Source organism: Geotrypetes seraphini, chromosome 12, assembly GCF_902459505.1.
Source record: "Geotrypetes seraphini chromosome 12, aGeoSer1.1, whole genome shotgun sequence".
Classification (NCBI taxonomy): Eukaryota; Metazoa; Chordata; class Amphibia; order Gymnophiona; family Dermophiidae; genus Geotrypetes; species Geotrypetes seraphini.
The window spans coordinates 113,762,623-113,785,850 of NC_047095.1; the positions used below are offsets into that span (position 1 = coordinate 113,762,623).

General features: G+C 42.2%; 1 protein-coding gene and 1 long non-coding RNA gene across 2 annotated transcripts in view; one reads left to right on the top strand and one right to left on the bottom strand.

Annotated features, from left to right (window-relative positions):
• The window catches only part of LOC117346953 (vomeronasal type-2 receptor 26-like), a 107,770-nt gene that overhangs the window by 41,951 nt on the left and 42,591 nt on the right, over positions 1-23,228 (bottom strand). The window lies entirely within an intron of this gene.
• LOC117346955 overlaps positions 1-23,228 on the top strand; it is a 46,959-nt gene that overhangs the window by 11,665 nt on the left and 12,066 nt on the right. Inside the window, exon 2 of the long non-coding RNA XR_004536688.1 lies at positions 4,343-4,445. This is a non-coding gene — a long non-coding RNA (uncharacterized LOC117346955). The remainder of the gene's footprint in view (positions 1-4,342; positions 4,446-23,228) is intronic.

The following is a 23,228-nucleotide window of genomic DNA, read 5'->3' on the forward strand; positions in this document are numbered from 1 at the left end:
ACACTTGTCCAAGGGCTTGCCCCCGCTGCCAAGAGGGACTGTGTCCAAAACATCAGCCGGACTGGATCTGATCAAAGAAGAGGCCACAGAAAAAGATTTCCCAAAGGCCTTTCAATGGACCATCCTGGATTGAGATTCCGAATGTGCCTGCCCAGCAGGAATGGAATATGTTGACTCAAAATGCCCGTGGAATGTTTGAGGAAGAAGACCAGAAATAGATAATATGAAAGACTCCTCGAGAGAAGGAAACATACAAGAGTCATCCGAATACACTTTGGAGTGGTTGGAATCAGACTGCAACAAGATGTCCAGATCCTGAAGAATAAGAGCCCGGTCTGAAAAAGGAGCTCGTGACTACGAGCCATTGTGCCTCACTGAGAGCGAGGAGGAAGCCTCCATGGAGTACTGATATCTGTGATCTGAATCAGGAAAATAATGTACAGAATGCCTCACAAGCACAACAGATACTCTCAACAAAGAAGGTGGAGGCCTCAAAGAGCCTCCAAACTGATGATCAAAACAACAGACATTAAAGTGTTTCAAAAAGAAATCAAAACATTTCTATTCAAAAAACACTTCCCTGCTTACTAACCTCCTCCCTAGTCGCACATGCTTTCTCCCCCGTGAATACCACATTAGTCAACTCCTCGAACCATACCGCCAATATATTCTCAGACTCCTAAACAAGTACCTCCATCTGTATCCAATAAACTTCTTCCTTCAATGTTAGGTGATTTTCTTCTGTTACCCGAATGTATTGTTACTCTCCACCGTATTCCGTAATTACTTGAATCTTTGTTATGAATTCCCTCGGAAAAATCCAGATATCTTCTAATTTGTAATTCTCTACCATATCATGTAACTTTCATGAATCCTTGTTATGTAATTCTCTCGGGATTGTCTAGATCTCTTCTAATTTGTAATCCGCTTAGAACCGCAAGGCACAGGCGGAATAGAAATCACTAATGTAATGTAGAATCGAGACCCGTCTTGAAAGGAGGACCTGGGGCTTGTCACAATCCTATCCCTAGAGTTCAGCTTTTGCCAGGACAGGTTTTAGCTAAACCCTGCCCAGTTATCCAGAGAGCTAACCATGGGGATAGGATTGTGACCAGAGATAAGGAAAAGGCTGTCTTTCCCTGGGATGCAGATTTTACTGATCTCCAGGGGGGAGAGGAGTGTGAGCAGAACAGCCCACAACAGCCTCAGAGGAACCTCCCTCCCCCTGGTTACTCCCAGCTGAAGGGAATAATTAAAGTCCCAAAGAAAGCTAGACAGATTTTGCAGGTAACTCCTCCCCCTCAAAGGGCAGGGCGTATTCACCTGAGTACTTTGGAAGCTGCTTTGGGGAAGAAGAAAGTCAGTCTATCCTGGGCCAGCCCAGGAAAGGGTCTCTCCCGGCTGTGCTCCTGAATCCCAGGACTTTGAAATGCAGGAGCCAGACACTGACCTTTCTGCCAGCCAGCCAGCAACAGAAGAACCTATGGAGTGTTTGGAAACCCCCAGTCTGCCTGAAGACATCTTGATGGAAGACAGCTAAGTGACAGGGCTGGGAAGTTTGGGGTTTATTAACCCACTGTGTATGTTTTTGAACTGCTTAAGAAAGGGTGCTTTCCTTTATAAGTTGATTGGGGACTTGTGCTGGCTGGGGCTGTCCTGCTTGAGGGAAGCAGGAAGAAAAAAAAAAAAACGTTTTTTCTTTTTTGAGATTTAAAGTTTCCAGCCAGGTTAAGCTGGCTGGGACTGTTACTGTTTGAGAGTGTGAGAGGGAAGTAAATGGGGAGAATCCACTGTCCAAACAGGTTGGGTTAGTGGGGCCATTAGTGGCATTCTGAAATTCAGAAACTTAATTAGTGGATTTGCTTACTCCCCTCCCCCCACCAACTCCTTCTGAGCTGGCTGGGGTCAAGCCGGAATAACTTAAGGCTTGTGCACAGAGCTTTTGAAAGTACTGTGAAGATTGACTTTGTCTGAAAGTAAAGACAGCAGCATTTTTGCTTTTGTGGTTTTTTCTTTGTGTTTTTACTTACCTGGACTACCTGATTAAAGGCTAGAGCTGGAACCTACTCTTTTGGGTTAGCTCTAATTTTGGTTTGCTGACATGAATTGATTTTTGTGGTTTTTGAGCTTGGACTATCTGTATGTCAACTCTTGACCCTTACCACTGAATAAAGTGGATGTTGCAGGATCAGTAAAAGTGACTCTTTGTGTTTTTTTTTATTTCCTGCCTAGAAGGTGAATGTTATACAGCAGGACTTCCTTCCTTCAAGGGAAGCACGCCAGGGCAGCGCTAATGTGAGCGTGAGCCGGACCTACTTGAACCACGGGTACCGGCTGCGTTACAGGCTCGATGTGTACCTCGACAGAGAATGTGGAGAGCAGTGCCTCAAATCACGGTCTCATGATTGAGGGGGGTCAAACCTGGAAGATGAATGTCAAAGAGACCTCACGCTATGCCTCAAAAAGGGCAACGCCTTATGTGAGGAAGAAGGGCTAACAATTGGAGGTCGAGGACGAGACACCAAAAAGGATTCAGCTCCTTGTGACGAGGTGTCTTGAATCACTCTGCAGGACTCAGGTCCATGCATAGAGTGTGTAGAGTGACCTCGAGGCACTCTGAAGCACTCGACTCCTTGTATTGAGTGCGAAGCTCCAGGTCGAGGCACTCTGAAGGACTCAACTCCTTGCATAGAGTGTAGGGATTGAGATCAAGGCACTCTCAAGGACTCGACTCCTTGTACAGAGTGTGTAGAGTGATCTACCAGACCCACCCAAAGGTATAAATTATCCTTCCCCTCTCTACACGGTATTTGCTATGCAGGCAAACTGGGAAAATCCCTTCTCTTCAGAATCACAGGTCTTTGGAACGACCTTACTACCCCGCTGCGGAACCTGGGCTCCCTCCAATTATTCCGCAAGCAACTGAAAACCTGGCTTTTCACTAAAATGTAATTCTATCCCCCCTTACTCTTCTCTTCTATATATAAGTTCATGTAAACCTTTTTTTTCCTTCCCTTCCTATATTTTAAGTTCTTGTAAACCGTGCCAAGCTCCACAACATCCGTGGAGATGATGCGGTATATAAACTTAAGGTTTAGTTTAGTTTAGTATAGAGTGGTGTGGAACTTCAGCTCGAAGCAGTCTGGAGGATTCTACTTGTGATGCTGCTGAGTGCCCAGGCTGGACTGCAGGAAGGAGAGTCAAGGCAGGAGTAACATGGGTAAGAATGTTACTGAACTCCTGATGCAGAATGGACTGAAGCATATGCTGCAAAATTGGCATCAAGACCAGGGAAATTGGTACAGATGGTGTGGAAGTAGACTACAAAAATGAGGAAGGATGAAGCCTCAAGTTGAAGACAGGCAGCGTCGAAGCCACCTGCTCTAAAGATGGCATGGTCGGAGGAGGATGCTGAGCTATGAGATCTGAGGGAGACAAAAAAGAAAAAGGCTCCTCAGAAAAAGACATAGCAGTTGGAATCGGATGAAGACTTCCCAATTGAGAAAAGTTGAAATAAACTCGACGATGATGTAGAGGATGGAATCCCCTCAGGAGATCTGACTCATTGAGACCAGGATTGAAGTCGTGACAGGACCTTATGGAAAGGCCTAGTTACACCGCCCAAGTTGCTGTACCTAAACTCGACATCCGGAAGAAAGGCAGGATGGAGATTGACCCGGATCCAGACTAGAAAAGGCCGCAATGCAATTGAGCCCACAGGATTAGATGGCGGTAGGCCCAACGTTGTTACACGAAAAAATTTGTTTTTAAAAAAATAAATAAATAAAACGCGCCAGAAACACAGTGACCCTAAAGAAAATAAAGCACGAGTCACAGTGAGAGAAGGCATGAAGTAGAACTGAGTATAGCGCAGAGCGTTGAAACATGTCTTGGCTCCACGGAAAACTGAGAACTGAGGAGACGAGCGCCCTGCTTCGGGTAGGAAGGCACTCGCGCAAGTGTGGTACGACAGTCGTGAACTTTCTAAAAGTTCTTCAAGCAAGTCTGCTTGCAAAGCTGTCCACATCTGGGCTCTGTGGATGATGTCACCCATATGTTGAGAATAAGCTGCCTGCTTGTCCTGGAATAAATTTCATTTCACTCAAAATCTGAAGAATTGTTTTGAGATGAATGCAAAAGTCTAGATAGCACATATGGTAATAATAAATCTTTTAAAAAGCATGCAGTGGATCATACACAAATTTTACATTTCACCCTCCACTCTACCAGTAACCAAATTCTGTTTCTGAATATAGCATTCCTTTATAAAATGATGTTACCTTCCATGGCAAATAATCTGATAATCTCCATCTGTCTCCATTCCACTTTGTGGTATTTCCAGAGCCGGAGAAAATCATGTCTTTCAGTGCATGTGCCAGGGCATACACAGCATTGTAAATGGTATAACTGTTGGAAAACTGCATATCGACACAGCTGAAACTGTCGTAAGTATTTTTATCTTTACTACAGGATTTCTTGATGTGGTTACGTGCTCCATTCCACCAATTTTTAATATTTGTACTATTAGGAAACATAATAGGATTTACTTCTCTTATAAATTTTAGAAAGCTCGGAATATTTTTCTGTATTCTTCTGAATAACAAGGTATTATTCTTGAAACTAAAACCCTCTGATTGAAATAGTGAGTGGCCAAAATCAGTTATGAAAATAAAGACCTTGCCAGATATCAACAGAATAAATTTCATTTTAATGAAAGTCAATATATCTTCTATATGAAAATGAACAATGATTACATTAGTTGAAGATGTATAAATAGTCTCATTAATTTTGACAAATCTTTCATATGTCAAACGGAAGATTCTGATTATTTCTATGAATTCAATGCAGGCTCCTGTCTGCTCAATCTTTTCTTTCAAGATTTGGATAAACCTAGGGCTGTTGCTTTCATCAGATGCAATGATACCAACCCAAGTCCAGTTGAAATGTTTCAGTAATGTCACGATCCCAGTAGCAATGTTAAGAATACTGGGCATAATCCAATATAGATATGGAAACTTAGCAACATCTCTATTAAAAGCATTCTGAAAAATATAGTTGAACTGTCAAGAAATATAGTTAATTCAGAATTATCTTTGTCTTCCAGAGATTGTGGAAGTTGTCTACAAAACTACAGTAAAATACCTTAGCTTAGTTTTCTGTAGAGTCAATAACACAACTAGTAATTATGATCAACCTTACAAACTGTATTATTTTATTCCCTGGAGTATTAGGCCAGTAAAGTGAAGTTCATTTCTTCTGGACACCATCTTAAAGTGGACAGTACACATTAAAAAGGGTGTCCCAAATAAAGACTTCCTTACTCAGAGCAGACTCTCACCAATCTGAATTCACTCCAACTTCCTGATGCTACCCCCCTCCTTCAAACATACTACCAGACCCTTGAGTCAACCCTATTTCCCAGAAAGAAATACCTCCAAAGTCACATTCACAGACCCCTCACTCACCTGAAGTCACCCCAGTCCCTTAACTCCCCAGAGATTCCCTGCATCTACCAGAGCTGTCTTGCAGCTGGGGAAGGAGTGATCCCAGTCAATTCTTCCCTATCAGGCTCTTGATTAAAAATCTAGGGTTTAAATTAACAATTAACAATTAATTTAAATCTAGGGTTTAAATTAACAATTAAAAGTGCAATATGAAACTTTCTTATTTAACATTTGACCCTAGCAGCAGTAGCGTAAGAATACTGAAGGATTTAACAGTTTCCATTTTGAACTTGGAGAGTAAACGGGCTGGAACAACTGGGGATTGCTTCTGCCTCAGATGCTAGATCCCAGGGAATGTTTTGGTAGTTCCTGAGGTGTTTGGGGGAAATGGAGATAGGGGTTCTGTGAGGAGTTTTTAAGAGGGTGATTGTCTATTCTTGGGGAGGGTAAGTTGACTTTGGGGTTAGGAGTCTATATTGGGAACTGGGATGATTTTGAGTGCTGGGACTGGGGAAAGAGAAGAAAAGGAGGTACAAACCTCTTTGTATGCATTGGCCCTTTTAACATAGAAACATGATGGCAGATAAAGACTCATCCTGTCTGCCCATCTGCAGCATTCACTATGTCCTCCTCTCCCTAAGAGATCCCACCTGCCCATCTCATGCTTTCTTGAATTCAAATACAGTCATTGTCTCAACCACTTCTACCGGGAGACTATTCCGCGCATCTAGCATCCTTTCTGTAACTTCAATAAAATGGCATCTAAGGAGGAGAGGGTGGTGTAATGGTTAGAGCTAGAGCCTCGGCACCCTGAAGTTGTGGGTTCAGACTCCTTTTGACCCGGGACAAGTCATTTAATCCTCCACTACTCCAAGTACATTAGATAGATTGCGACCCCACCAGGACAGACAGGGAAAATGTTTGGAGTACCTGTAGGTAAACTGCTTTGAGTGTGGTTGTACGACTACAAAAAAGGTGGTATACAAGTCTCAATCCCTTTTTTTCCTTTCTAAGGGCATTAGGCCAAACAATAATAACCTTAATGATCTGGTGCCCCAAACATATAATGCTGGCATTTATTTCCTCAAATAACACTGCTTGCCTAGTCCAACAGAAGCTGTGTTAGTCAATTTGCGTCATAATGAGGTCCTTTGCATTTACTTGCATGCTTTCAATTACATTATATAAACATAAGAATAGCCTTACTGGGTCTGATCAATGGTCCATCAAGCCCAGTAGCCCGTTCTCACAGTGGCCAATCCAGGTCACTAGTACCTGACCAGAACCCAAGGAATAGCAATATTACAGATGTACTGGGCCCTGAAGGAAAGATGGTATATCCAGCCAACTTATTTATTTTATTTTCTATGTTGTTCTCCCAGGGGAGCTCAGAATGGTTTTATTTGGGCACTCAAGCATTTTTCCCTATCTGTCCCAGTGGGCTCACAATCTATCTAATATACCTGGAACAATGGGGGTCCAGGTGGCCTGCTCAGGGTCAGAGATGACAATGTGGACTTGAACTCACAACTACAGGGTGCAGAGACTGCAGTTATAACCCCTGCACCACACTCTCAGAAAATACAAGCTAGCCAATGTTTAATAGAGATGACAAACATAGTTAACAATGCAGGGTAAAGCATAAAATGGCAAAACATGGTACATTGAGCATGGTGAGCATAGAAATGCAAAGCATAGCGATCATAGTATCACAAGCATGGCTGATAAAATGAGACATGACTTGGCAAAAATGGAAAGGCAAATGTGCATAGCATGGAAGACATGGTACAGTAAACGCTGAGCTGCAAACATGAGGCACTCCACTACTCACCTTACCTTCCTTTCGAGCGAATTCCATTTACCATTACCCTCTGGCATCTGTCCGTTAACCAGTTTCTAATCCAGTTTACCACTTTGGGCCCTAACTTCAGCCCATTGAGTTGATTTATGTGCCTCCTATGAGGAACCGTGTCAAAGGCTTTGCTGAAATCTAAGTAAATTACATCTAGCTCATGTCCTTGATCCAATTCAGTGGTCAACCAGTCAAAGAATTCAATCAGATTTACCTTTAGTAAACCCATGTTGCCTTGGATCTAGTAATCCATTAGATTCTAAGAATTTCACTATCCTTGCCTTCAGCAATGTTTCTATTATTTTTCCAATAACTGAATTAAGTCTTACTGGCCTTTAGTTTCCTGCTTCATCTCTGCAACCACTTTTGTGAGGAGGGATCACATCTACTCTTCTCCAGTCCCACGGAACTTCTCCCATCTCTAAAGATTTATTGAACAATTCTGTAAGAGGACCTGCCAGAACCTCTCTGAGCTCCCTCATTGTCCTGTGTGGATCCCGTCCAGTCCCATAGCTTTGTCCACCTTCAATTTTTCAAGTTATTCATAAACACTTTCTTCTGTGAATGGTGCAGTATCCATTCCATTCTCAGGTGTAACTTTGCTGACCAATTGCAGTCCTTCTCCATGTTTTTCTTCTGTGAACACTGAACAAAGAATTTGTTTAGCACATTTGCTTTCTCCGCATCACTCTCCACATAGCATTTCATACTTTCTTTCAGTCTCGTAATTCCATTAATTATTGTCTTCCTTTCACTAATATACCTGAAAAACATTTTATCTCCCTTTTTTATATTTATAGCCATTTGCTCTTGCGCTTTCGCCAGATGTAACTCTCTCGACTTCTTTCAGTTTCATCCGATATTCCTTTCTGTACTCTTCTTCTTGAGTATTTTTCATGAACGCCAATTCTTTTGCCTTTATTTTTTTCCAACACTAGTTTGGAGAACCATATCTGTTTCCTTTTTCTCTTGTTTTTATTTATTTTCTTCACATAAAGGTCAGCAGCTCTATTTATTGCACCTTTCAACTTTGTCCACTGTTTATCCACTTCCCTTATATCTTCCCAGCCAATCAGCTCTTTCTTCAGGTATTCTCCCATGCTACTAAAGTCTGCATGTTTGAAATCCAGGTTTTTGACTTTTGTGTGGCTATCCTCCTCTTTGGCTGTTATATCAAACCAAACCATATGATGATCACTACTTCCCAGTTGGGCCCCCATTCAGACATTAGAGACACTTTCACCATTTGTGAGCACCAGATCCAGTATCGCATTTTCCCTCATGGATTCCATCATCATTTGTCTGAGCAGAGCCCCTTGAAAGGCAACCATGATCTCTCAACTTCTTTCTGATTCTGCAGACAGAACTTTCCAGTCCATATCCAGCAGGTTGAAATCACCCAGCAACAGCACCTCTCCTGTCTTTCCCAACTTTTGTTTATCCGTAATCAGATCTTTGTCAATTTGCTGTGATTGAGTCAGAGGTCTGTAGACAACACCCAAAGTGGACAGAAGTTCCATCCTCTCTTTTCAAAACAATCCATATCACTTCTTCCTTTCCATAGGCCCTCTGCATTTTAATCGCTTGAATATCTGTCTTTACTTAGAGAGCTACTCCTTCACCTTTTCGACCATCTCTGTCCTTCCTAAAAAGATTATAGCCTGGTATGTTGGCGTCCCACCCGTAGGAATCAGTGAACCATGTCTCTGTGATACCAACGATATCCATGACTGCAGGGCTTGCAGATCCTGATTTTTGTTGCATAGCGTTTGTGGTCATTGCTTTCCAGCTACTGTTCTACAGCAAACCCAAATTTTGCATAGTTTTTAATTTCAGCTCATTTCCAGTTGCATCGCTAGGAAGTAAATTGCTAATGTTGTTTTCATTGCTGTCTTTGTCATCATCAAATCTTGACTTTTGCCACCGGAAATAATCTCCATACATACAGCTCCTCCCACCTTCGAGTTTAAATGCCTAAGATGCTTTGGGTCCTATGATTCAGGAACGATGAGAACCACCAGAGTGGTCGATCACTGATTCCAATCTTTGTGAGTCTGACAGGGAGGAAGAATGATCGATGGTATCGAAGTCAGCACTGATATCCAGAAGGATCAGTAGCGCATCACTTCCTTTGTCTAGTATGTTCCAGGAGTCATGGATAATGTCCACCAGGACCATTTCCATGCTATGGAATTTTCTGAAACCAGACTGGTAAGGGGAGCGGGATCTTATTGGATACGGGTTGTATTTAAGAGACATCAGTGATCAAGATAGAGGAAATTACATTACTGATGAACTGGTCAATGACTGGATTACTTGCTCAGTGGCACAAAGTAAAATCCTAAATTCAGTTGTCCTGTCATACACAGCTATGTTAGGATTAAAGCAAAGTTGAAATCCATAGAAATATGATGGCAGATAAAGGCCATCTGCAGCATCCACTATCTTCTCCTCTCCCTAAGAGGTCCCACTTGCCTGTCCCACAATTTTTTGAATTCAGTCACTGTCTCCACCACCTCTACAGGGAATTTATTCCACACATCTATAACCCTTTCTGTAAAAAAGTATTTCCTTAGATTACTCCTGAGCCTATCATCACTTAACCTCATTCTATACCCTCTCACTCTGGAGTTTCCATTAAGTTAAAAGAGACTCGCCTTATGTCATGTATGCATTTAAACATCTCTATCATATTTCCCTTTTTCTCCAGAGATCTTTAAGTCTGTCCACAAACGCCTTATGATGAAGAACACCAGCAATTTTAGTACGCTTCCTCTAGACCAGTGGTCTCAAACTCAAACCCTTTGCGGGGCCACATTTTGGATTTGTAGGTACATGGAGGGCCACAGAAAAAATAGTTAGTCTTATTAAAGAAATGACAATTTTGTATGAGGTAAAACTCTTTATAGTTTATAAAACTTTCCTTTAACAGTTAAAAGGAAAGATATATAAACTATAAAGAGTTTTACCTCATGCAAAATTGTCATTTCTTTAATAAGACATTAACTATTTTTTTCTGCGGTCCTCCAAATACTCTATTTTTTTTTCTGCAGCACTCACATTTAAAGTTCAATATCTTTTCTTTCTCAAAACTGGCACATTTCAATCACTAAATTGAAAATAAAATCATTTTCCTATCTTTGTTTCGTAATTTCATCAGTCACTGGTTGCACTTTAATCTTCTGACTGTGCATCCAATACTTCTTCCCTTCTTTCAGCCTCCTTTATGCTTCCTCTCCTCCAGACCTCATTCCCTCCCCCAACTTTTTCTTTCTTTCTCTATGTCTGTCTTTCTCTGATTCCGTGCCCCATTTTTTGCTTTGTTTCTGGTTCCCTGTCCCCCCTCCTTCTTTCTTTCTTCCTTCTTTCCTCCATGCCCCATTTTTTGCTTTTTTTCTGGCTCCCTGTCCCCACCCCACCTTTCTTTCTTTCTTTCTTCCTTCCTTCCTGCCCTCCCCCATGCCACCGCTTCCGCAGAATAGGCTGCTGCCGCTGCCGCTATTGGGAACAGGCTGAGATCTCCCTGCTTCTCTTCTGCATGGGGCCGACCAACTCTCACTGCCTGACGTCAATTCTAACGTTGGAAAGGACGTTCCGGGCAGCCAGGCAGCGATTGGCTAGCCAGAACGTCCTCTCGACGTCAGAATTGACGTTGGGCCGCGAGAGTTGTTCAGCCCCGCAGGGAAGAGAAGCAGGGAGATCAAAGAACACGGTGCCGGCCTGATCCCCGATGGCAGCAGTGAGAAGGGAAGGGAAGCAGGTTCGGCACCACTACTCTAGACGAGCCGCGAGCCGCACTCTAGGGAGAACAGTGGACCCCCCCCCTTGGTACGCCACTGGAGCAGCAGCGTGTCTGGCCGGCTTGTTTGTTCATAGCCGCGGATGGCGGCTCCTTGCGAGATCCGTGCCTGTGTCTGAAGCCTCTCTGATGTTGTGACATCAGAGAGGCTTCCGATGCAGGAGTGGATAGCGCAAGGAGCCACCAACCCGCGGCTTTGAACGAACGAGCCGGCTGCTGCTCCAAAAGGAAGAGAATGATGCCTCCAGACTGTGGGCCGCAAATAAAACCTGGAGAGCCACATGCAGCCCGCGGGCCGCGTGTTTGAGACCGCTGCTCTAGACCGACTCCATCTTGTTTATATCTTTTTGAAGGTCTCCGGAACTGTACACAATATTCTAAATGAGGTCTCACCAGAGTCTTAAACAGGGGCATCAATACTTCCTTTTTCCTACTGGCCATACCTTTTCCTATGCACCTTAGCATCCTTCTTGCTTTTACCATCTGTTTGGCCACCTTAAGATCATCACATCCAATCAGGAGAGGAGAGAGCATTATATTAGGGGTCAGATGGTCAGAAGCAACTCATGAGCCAAAACAGAAGCAAACAAAATATGGCCTCTTTGCTTGGCATTGTTAAATATGTAACATTATATTAACTACATAAATAATATTAAAGACAATTATTCAGACTATTTGTATGTTCAAATAAATATTGCTTAATTTCTACATATTTCAACTTGATGGAATGTAGTTTACTTATTTTAACTGCATGACCACATCATGGCTCTTTGGAATTACCGCTTGATTTTATTGTTCTTCTTTTTTATCTAATTAGTTTTAGAAGTAGGACAGCTGTCCTGTCTTATTCTGCCCCTATTCCTGTATATTATTCAATCACCCATGTTTTTAAGACTAGATTTCAAACATCTCAGCATCGGGTTCTGTATGATTATACGGAATCCAGCCCTTTCCCGATTCCATTCTTACCAGCATCCCACAGACCTAACAGGCCCTATATTAAAAAACAACGAACTCTAAAAAAATCTGGTTTATTCTCATTATAATCATTTAGATCCTTCCAGTTATCAAAATCTTTGCAGGTTCTATTTAAATATAAGATCTATGAGAAATAAGTCTTTGTTAATTAATGACTGGTTGAGAGAAAATAATCCTTATTTTGTTTTATTCACTGAGACTTGGCTATTATCAGATAATGATGTTATCATTCAAGAATGCCTTACCCATAGGTTTAAAATTTTATCTCTAGCCAGAGCATGGAGAAGGGGTGGAGGACTGGCTATAATCTTTAGAGACAATTTAAATTGTACTGTTTTAAATTCTAAATCCACTGCTAGTTTGGAAATTCTATCTTTTACACCAGGGGTAGGGAACTCTGGTCCTTGAGAGCCATATTCCAGTCAGGTTTTCAGGATTTCCCCAATGAATATGCATTAAAGCAGTGCATGCAAATAGATCTCATGCATATTAATTGGAGAAATCCTGAATATCCAACTGGAATACAGCTCTTGAGGACCGGAGTTCCCTACCCCTGTTTTACACTATCCTCTAAATCACTAGTGGACGTTTTAACTATTACTATTTTTTATGTCCCTCCGAAGAAATGGAATTTAGCAAAAGACGATTTTTTTGAATTTTTGCTAACCAACTCCTTAACTGGTTCATATAATTTATTAAGTAGGGATATTAACCTACATCTTGAACAAGTTGACCAATTAAAAATTACTGAGTTCTGGGCCTTTATATCTTCACTAGGTTATTTTAAATCGTCCCCGGTAATAACTCACCAGAAAGGCCATCAACCAGATCTGATAACCTTTTCTTCCAAAAATTTGGTTAACCCTAAAATTCACTGGAAACAAGTAAATTGGACAGATTTTTTATGGTCTGACCATAAACTTTGCAATTTTGTTTTTGAATGGCAATCTAAGACAACACATGCTGTTAACAATGATACTAAAAAAAGAAATAAACAATTCCATGCTAGTAGAGGCAGGGTTAACCCCATAGAGTTTTAGTCCCACTATGACAGTGGTTCCCAACCCTGTCCTGGAGGAACACCAGGCCAATTGGGTTTTCAGGCTAGCCCTAATGAATATGCATGAAGCAAATTTGCATGCCTATCACTTCCATCATATGCAAATCTCTCTCATGCATATTCATTAGGGCTAGCCTGAAAACCCGATTGGCCTGGTGGTCCTCCAGGACAGGGTTGGGAATCACTACACTATGATATAATTTCTAAACAAGATGAAGAAGCTGATCTATTTATGGATTCATGAATTAGTACTAGTACCTACATTTTAAATGAAATGGCTCCTGTTAAAATAAGAAGAAAGAGATCTAGAAATCTAGATGGTTGGTTCGACTCAGAGCTTTTACTGATAAAAAGGGAATTAAGGAATTTAGAAAGACAATGGTTAAAATCAGGAACTTCAGAGCATAGAGATAATCTGGAGGCATAAATTGAAAATCTATAAAAATTTGACAAAGGAGAAAAGTAAAAATTTTTATACCCAAAAAATTGGGAATGTATCCACTAACAGTAGTAGTCTTTTTAAATTAGTCAATGATCTTTATGATATTCAGACACTTACAGATCCCGCAGAAGAATCCACTGTGACTGCAGATAATGTGACTTTTTCAATTTGAAAGTACAAAAATTAAGGCATTCTTTAGTTGACCCTATTTCCCATCACTGGGATTTCCTTATTATCCAAGATTTAGACGCTTCTAGAGCAGATTTGAGTTGGACCAACTTTACTATTATAGAATGGCAAACATTCAACAAATTCTATTATAAATATGTTAAATCATACTGCAGACTCAATAGTTGCCCTCCAAATGTTATGAAAGCAGCCCCGGTTAATTTTAAGACCAAATTACTTGTTTGGGTTAATTTCCAATTATCTATAAGGAAGTTCCCAGAGGAACAGGGCCAAATTGGGATAACACCAATTAAAAAAATATCAAAGAATCATCAAATACTATATCAAATTTCAGACCCATTGCTGGTATTCCATTATCTACTAAACTACTGGAGGAGATGGTGAATGACAAATTGACTACTTATTTAGATAAGTTTAGCATCTTGCATAACAACCAATCAGGTTTTAATTATGGTTTTAGCACCAAAACAGTTATGGCCTCTTTGCTAAACCATTTATATTTTCTTTTTAGTCAAGGCACAAGTGCTATGATCCTGCAGTTAGATTTAAGCAGTGCCTTTGACTTGGTGGATCATATCATCCTTCTGGATTGCCTGGAATCTATTGGCATTTCAGGAAAAGTTTTAAACTGGTTCCAGGGATTCCTGAGCATAAGATCCTAGCAGGTGTTTAAGGATGATAATCTGTTCTACCGTTGGGACAACTCTTGTGGGGTGCCGCAGGGTTCTCCTCTGTCTAAAATATATCTTATTTCATTGGGTAATTTGCTGCAAAGTCTAAAGTTAAATTTCTACATTTATGCAGACGACATCACTATAGTTATTCCGTTAACTTGTCTGTCATCAGATTTCATCATCTCTTTGGTAAATATTTTAAACCAGATTGAGCTTTGGATGACCGCTTTCAAACTAAAATTAAATACTGGAAAAACTAAATTCTTTCTAGCAACGCCCAATGAAAAGATAAAAGAAACTATGATTCATGTGAGAGGGCTGGAATATAACATTGAACAGTCCATAAAAATATCGGGTATAACTTTGGATAAACATCTGACTTTGGAAAAACATACAGATTTACTGTTTAAGAAATGTATTTCGGTTCTCTGGAAACGCCGCACCATTAAGAAGTTTTTTGATGAAGTTTCTTTTAGTTTACTGGTTCAGTCATCCATTTTGAGTATTTTAGATTACTGTAATATTGTATACTTAGGGGCTTATAAAAAAAATACTCAAAAAATTAAGACTGTTCCGGAAGACTGCTGTTCGTCTTATTTTTTGATTAAAAAAATGGGAGCACATTACTCCTTTCTACCAAAAACTTCATTGGTTGCCAGTAGAGTCCAGAGTCCTGTTTAAGTTCTCCTGTATCTGTTTTAAAGTGGTTTTTGGTATGCTACCAGACTATCTTACCTATCATTTTTCCTTGAATAATTCCACTAAGAGTACACGTAGGATAAATTTTTTTCAACTATCCCTCTATAAAATCCTGTCAATATAAGAAATTCTTTGACAGAATGTTTTCATTCCAGGCTGCTAAATTGAATATGTGGCTTGGAAAATTAATGATAGAGGCTTCTTCCTACTCTGATTTTAGAAAATTACTTAAGACACGTCTGTTTGACAGGTTTTCATCTTAATTGTGTTCCTATTTTACTTTTTTAGGCTTCCCAACTGATGTATTTTACATTTCTAGTAAATATTTGACTGTTTAATTTTATGTTATTTTATTCACACTGTATGTATTCATTTTTTGTTGTGAACCGCTTTGAACCTTTTTTGGTATAGCGGTATACAAAAATTAATTATTATTAATTATTATTAGATAAGACTTTAAGCAGGGCCGGCACGTGCATCGTGCCTGAGAAAGTGTTCTTCAACCGCCGGTCTTTGGTGCGATCGATGTGGTGTTACCTTCAGGCCAGCTCCCCTCTTCCTTTATTGCCGCAGTGCACAAAGCCACGGGTGGCGGCTCCTATGTGCATCCTGCGCCTGAACTGGAAGCTTTCTCTCTGACGTTGCAACTTCAGAGGGAAGGTTTCCAGATGAGGCGCGGGACGCTTGAGGAGCCACTGCCCGCAGCTTTGTGCACTGCATCAGCGAGGAAGAGGGATCCGGCCTGCGGCATAAAATGCCCAGATGGGAGCAGGCTAGAAGGTACATAAGAACATAAGAACTGCCATCACCGGATCAGACCCTGGGCCCAGCCAGGTGCGACCTGGTGAAAACTTAGTCACCGGTATCCCTCTATTTGCTTTCCGAGGAGATGTGCATCTAATTTGCCCTTAAATCCTAGAATGGTGGGTTCTGCAGCAATCTCCACCGGGAGAGCGTTCCAGGTGTCCACCACCCGCTGTGTGAAGCAGAACTTCCTGGCATTTGTCCTGGGCTTGTCCCCCCTCAGCTTCAGTCCATGACCTCTTGTCCTAGTCACATTTGACATCGTAAATAACTTTTTGTCCTGCTCTATCTTGTCGATTCCTTTTATTATTTTAAAAGTCTCAATCATATCCCCTCACAGTCTCCTCTTCTCAAGGGAGAACAGTCCCAGTTTTCCAAGTCGTTCTTCGTAGCTCAAGTTCTCCATACCTTTTACAATCTTTGTTGCTCGTCTCTGCACCCTCTTGAGCCAGGCACAGCATGTGTATAATGGGGAAAAAAAACCATGCCCTTTGAGGCCTCAATGCTTAAATAGTATCCTAAGCTAGTTTTCTACTACCCTATTTTCTAAACTTCTGATTTTTTACATAGTGTATAAATCATATATCACAATCATTAATTTAAGTTTTAATCATATTATTACATAATGTTCATCCACAAAACAAAGCATTAACTGAGTTAGGCAAAATTGTCTGATCTAGGGCTCCTTTTACGAAGCCGCGTTAGCGGCTTTATCACAAGCAACTTTTCTTCAAATTCACTGAGCTTTGAAATAACCTCCCTGCCCCACTGCGGAACCTAAGCTCATTCCAATTATTCCAAAAGTATCTGAAAACCTGGCTTTTCTCCAAAACGTAAAGCTATCTATTTAAAATGTAAAGCTAGCTATCCTCTTCATAACCTCTAATTTCTTATTATGTCCTTCCCTCATTTATTGAGTTACCTCTAAACCGTGTCGAGCTCTAGGTTTAGTTTAGTTTAGTTTAGTCAAGTTCACTTATAACATCTTCTGCCAGGTTCTCTAAAGCAGGAGGAGGAGGAGCATGCAGGTCTTGTCCTAGTGGAGCTGGCCTAATGGATACATAATTTGGTTTTTATTTTTCAAATTGCACTCCTGAACATTAACTAAACAGAAGTAACAGTCATTAAGGTGGTCTTTAGGCTCCCTCCACACCATAGCAATTGCAAATGTAATGCACGTTTTCTTTCCTTTTGTACACAATCTTAACTTCTCAACATAATAGCAGCAAACTTTGGTGTCCATGCCTTATCCTGGTCACCAAGTTTCACTTTAAAATAAGCATAGTAAACTTTTTTCACAGTCTGTTATATCCGTTCTTTGCTTAAGCACTGTATAATTACCACAAATGTAACAAAAAAATATTTGGATTGTTCACACACTTGCGTGTAGACATTGTAATACTTGCAATCACAACGGAGAAATAAAATGGGAACAGCACTGGTAATGCAAGCATCTGAGATAAACACTTCCAAGGTAACACAATAACAACTATTAGCAAAACAGTTGTGCCAGCCTAAAGGCTTACAGGTCTGTATTGAGGGATTTCCCTTCAAGTATTGAGAAATTTCCCTCTAACAATACTCATTAACTACTTTGAAGTAAATCATTAAATCTTTGAAGTAAAAATGTGAAAAATCTATAAGTGATAGAAGAAAATTAAGAACAGTTCTGGAATCGGCATAAAAAGTGAGGTAATGTCCCATATTAGTTTTCAGTCATCCAAAATCATGCAGACTAGTGAAATATATGCTATATTTGGCCAGATAAATATTCAAGATAATGATAGATAGGCAGATGAGAGTACATGCACAATTTTTAGATACATTAAAAAATTATTGTGTTGCTATTAAGCCCATAGAGGTCAACATTTTATAAACCACCATGGACAGAATTAGGCCCAGATTTTCAGTGCAGGCTATGAGATGTCAGTGGCACTGAATATCTGAGGCTATTTGGACTGTAGAGCTACAGACTATTTTTTAATTGCCTGGGTTTTGGCCAGGTACTAGTGACCTGGATTGGCTACCATGAGAACTGGCTACTGGGCTTGATGGACCATTGACCTAACCCAGTAAGGCTAATCTTATGTTCTTCTGTTCAAAAATTGGTTTGATCTCTGAAAACGTGCAGGGGCATAATCAAAAAAATGTCTAAGTCTCCCTTTGGCCTAAGAAGCAGGGAAAATGTCAATAATCAAAAAAAAATCCAAAAGGAGGTTTTTTTTTTATAATGGCCTGCCTCTACATTCAGCTGTTTAAACGCCCAGATCACCACACTACATCTAAACTTATACCCCATAATGAACCTAAAAAACGCCTAAGCCCCAAACGTCCAACACATGGACTTTTAGGCAAAGGAGGAGCCAGTCCTTCGCCTAAAAGCTGGATTCTGTAACCAGTGTCTGTCAAAAACAACACCGGTTACATAATCCACCCCAACCCCCCCCCCCCCACAACATCGGAGCAGGAGGGAACCCAAGCCCTCCTGCCCCACGATCCCCAACCCCCCTCTCCCCCCCACCCCGATTACGTTTGGGGCAGGAGGGAACCCAAGCCCTCCTGCCCTGCGATCCCCAATCCTCCCGAGTCCGATCTGGCCAGGAGGGAGCCTAAGCCCTCCTGGCCTCTCGCCCCCCACCCCCTACAAGATTGGTTAGGAAGGAGTCCAACCCCTCCTGCCCAGGCGGACCCCCTACTCCCCACCCTCCACTACAATATGGGCAGGAGTGATCCCAAGCCCTCCTGCCCTCGACACAAACCCCCCAATGAGCGCCCCCCTGAACCCCCGATCGGCCCCCCACCAACCTGCGACCCCCCCACCGACCCCAAAATGCCCCCACCCCCAATCCCACCCCCTATACCTGTTATATGTTGGCCTGACGGACGGGTCCCAAGCCCGCCCGTCCGGCAGGCCAGCCGGCTCTGGAAAGGGGCCGGATTGGCCCAGGTGGCTGATACCCCGCCCACAGATGGGGCCTAAGGTGCCTAGGCCAACCAGAATAGGCCCGGGAGCCTTAGGCCCCTCCTGTGGGCGGGGCCTTAGGCACATGGACCCAACCCAGAGGGTCGCGGCAGTTCGGGTAGAGGAGTGATGGCATCGCGGTAGGGGAGATGAGGCATCTCTCCTGCCGCGATCATTGCTGTAGGGGGTAGGCAGGTTGCTGGGGCCGCTGAACTGCCCCTTTTTCGGCACTTATACCTGTTTTGACTTTGTCTAAGTCAAAACGTATAAGTGCCAACTAGGCAACCTGCCTAAGGTTTTGGTTATACCTACTGCACGCCTAGGTGTAGGTCAGCCCAACCCCCACCCTTTCCCCTCCTCTAAAAATGCCTCTTTTCTCTCTGTGCGTTTAGAGGCAGGAGAAAGGCCTAAGCTGGTTTAGATATGTCTAAAACCAGCTTTGATTATGGGTACTTGGATGATCAGGCTTTTTGATCGTCCAAGTAGCCACTTTAGACATTTTTTTTATTATGAACCCCTTAGCATATACATTTGACTTTGCAAATAGATGTGCTACTAGAAATGTAACTTTAATTGCTATCCTTTAGTTTTGGCAGCTTATAACATTTGTATATTTATAACAGCAATTTGGATTAACTTTAAAAAAAAATTGATTATAGAATATGAAATAAAGTAAAATGTAGATGTCCACTTACTTGTGGGTAGTGGTATATTGAGATCATATTTGAGATTTGACTTGATCCCTGAGCTTGGAGACCTTCTATGATAGCAGCAAGTGTTCCAGATGTTTTGCAGTTATAATTAATGTTTGGCATGTCCGTTTGTGAAAATATGTTCATGGCAGCCCTAATTTCCATGAGCGGATTATCATGAGAGTCATAAAGGAGATACCCCAGTGTGAGGTTGGGTAAAAGTTCTGAATTGTTAATCTCCTCTACTGCAGAGACAAAGGCCAGGAAGTTGAGATAGTTTTCTGGCTTAAAACTGTAATAAGATTCAGTGTCAGATAATGTAAATAAACACAGAACAAATATATATAGGACTGATAATGTTGAATTTCATGGATTCAAAATTTCAATTTTTCCTGATGTATCAAAGTGGACACAAGCCAGGCGTAAGAAATTCCTGGCTTATCATCCATCTGTTTTGAATTTAGGAGCAACCTTTCAGCTATGTTTTCCCTGTAAATGTTGCATTACTTATCAAGCTAACAGATATATTTTTTTACTGACCTGATCAGTTGCAATTCTTCATTGAAGGTAAAGCAACTACAAGAATTCCAGAGACTTCCATGGAAATTGCTAATCAGGCCAATAATAACTGTGCTCTGTATTTTGGTTTTATTTAGAATAATTTCTTAAAATCCAACTTCCCTTGGAAGTGATTGATCTCCTGTCTCTTTAATGTGGACTTTCATTATAGACACTAGTTTGGTATATTATGTTACTTATTTCCTTTTTAAATTGTAATATTTCCTTTCAAGTGATGTTTATTCAACTTGTAAAAGAATATAAAGAAATAAAAAGAAATGGGCAGATCACAATGTGCTGCATGATTGCACCATATCAGAAGTGGCCTCCAGCATAAGTCCTAAAATGCTAGAAATTTTAATGCAAAAAAAAAAGCATCCATAAATAACCAAACTCTCAACTGAAAAGTCAGACTGCTATATGAGCCAAGAGACCTGAAATAGCAACATGTTTTGGCAAAGATTATACCTGCCTTATGGGTCAATATTTTTCTACATACAGATCTGATCTGCCAAATGAAGCATTTAAAAGACACCCTGACCAGACAAGGATGCAGACCTGAACCAGGAAGTTCAGTCTGTCATTGACTGACAGGATGAAAGGTCTGATTCCATACCACTTTTATCCCAGGTTGAAGTTTCTCTGGCAGAGTCTGCCTTATGGGTCAATATATTTCTACATACAAATCCGATCTTGCAAATGAAGCATTTAAAAGACACCCTGACTAGAAAAGGACGCAGTCTAGAGAGCTGCACGGGAACAGGACGAAGGAAATCCCGCGGCACCCGCGGGTTCCCACTTTGGGTCACGGGGATCCCATGGGGATGCCCCCTAGGGTCGCGGGGATCCCGTGGGGACGCCCCTCGTGCTCTCAGGGATCCCTCGGGGTTCAATGCCATTCCTACCTGCCCTGCTGCGAGGCCTCATCTTCCATTTTCTTCCTGCCCTGCTGCAGCACACATAGCCAATCGGAAGTCTTCCCCGATGTCAGCGCTGACGTCGGAGGGAGGGCTTAAGCAAAGCCCTCCCTTCCTCCGATGTCAGCGCTGACATCGTGAAGACTTCCAGTCGGCTGTGTACGGCAGGGCAGGTAGGGAGAAGGCAGTGGTGTACCAAAGCGGGGGGCGGTCCGCCCCGGGTGCAGCCATGGGGGGGAGTGTGCACAGCCGGTCAGGTCCCCCGATCGACCGACAACAGGCCCGGCTGACAAACCTCCCTGCCCTGTAGCCGCAAATCTAAATTACCTTCTTACAGCAGCTTCAATACTCCAGCTGCTGTAAGAAGGTAATTTAGATCCGCGGCTACAGGGCAGGGAGGTTTGTCCGACCGGGCTTGTTCTGTTGTCGGTCGGGTGGGGAAGTGCCACAAAGGTAAGGGGCAGGGAAGGAGAAAGGGAGGAAAGGTGGAGTGGAGAAGAAAAGACGCTTAATGGAAATGGGTAAAACTGAGGGGGAGAAGGACGCTGAAAAGACATGGGGAGGACGGGAGGGGGGAAAAGGACGCTGAAAGCACATGGGAAAGACAGAGGGGGGAGAAGGACCCTGAAAAGACATGGGGGGAAGACGGGGGAAAAGGACGCTGAAAGGACATGGGAAAGACAGAGGGGGGAGAGAGACGCTGAAAGGACATGGGGAAGACAAAGGGGTGGAGAAGGACGCTGAAAAGACATGGGGAGGACAGGAGGGGGGAGAAGGACGCTGAAAGGACATGGGAAAGACAGAGGGGGGAGAGAGACGCTGAAAGGACATGGGGAAGACAAAGGGGTGGAGAAGGACGCTGAAAGGACATGGGGAGGACAGGAGGGGGGAGAAGGACGCTGAAAGGACATGGGGAAGACAGGTGGGAGAAGGACACTGAAAGCACATGTAGAAGACAGAGGGGGGAGAAGGATGCTGACAGGACATGGGGAAGATAGGGGGGATAAGGACGCTGAAAGGAAATGGGGAAGAGAGAGTGGGGAAATGACGCTGGCAGGGAAGAAGACATAGATGCCAGACTATGGGGGAAGCGGAGGAAAGAAGATGGGTGCCAGACCAATTTGGAAGGGGGGAGAAAGGGAGAGGCACAGTAACAGAGCAAATGGAAGACGCAGAGAGAAGAGAAACAGTGGATGGAAGGAATTGAATGAGAACATGAGGAAAGCAGAAACCAGGCAACAAAGGTAGGAAAAAAATGATTTCTTTTTTTTTTTTTTGCTTCAGGATAAAGTAGTATATTAGTTGTGTTGATAAAAATTTATAAACATTAGAGGATCTGGTAGAAACCCGTTTACAAAGTATGTATTCTTCCCAATTAATATTTCCAAATTAATAAAGTCTTTTTGCTTATTTTTAAATGAATGAAAGGCTCTGGTAGAAACCCATTTAAAAATAAGCAAAAGGACTTTATTAATTTGGAAATATTAATTGGGAAGAATACATACTTTGTAAACGGGTTTCTACCAGAGCCTTTAATTCAGTAGCATAATTAACTGAAATAACTATTTTTGAAGTTTATAGGGACGGGCGGGGACTTAGGGGATTCCTCACGGGGACGGGCGAGGACGGAGGGATTCCTCGTGGGGACAGGTGGAGACGAGTGGGAGTCCTCACGGGGACGGGTGGGACTTTGGCGGGGACGATTTCTGTCCCCGCGCAACTCTCTAACGCAGACCTGAACCAGGAAGTGCAGTCTGTCACTGACTGAGAGGATGGAAAGTCTGATTCTATACTACTTTTATCCCAGGATGAAGTTTCTCTGGCAGAGTCTACTTGTTTTGGAAGAGGACAGCGGTCAAGAGGTGATAGAGACCCTGAATCAGGGGAAGACCCCACGGTGCGCCAGCTGTTCAAGACCTCTGTGATTTCAAGCACTATTTCCACCTCACTGCAGCAATTAATGTGGGAATTTCCTCTAGCTTTCTTTTCTCAATGCTCAGTTATGAGCAGTTCTGTGGCTCCGACTGCATTTTTTCCTCTGAATGAACCTCTCTACCTAGTGAAGGAGCAGTGATATTCAAGGATACTCAAGACCATTGTTCCCTCTAAGGATTGATGAAGTGTGTGCAAAAAAAAAAAATGCATGAGCGACAAGTTA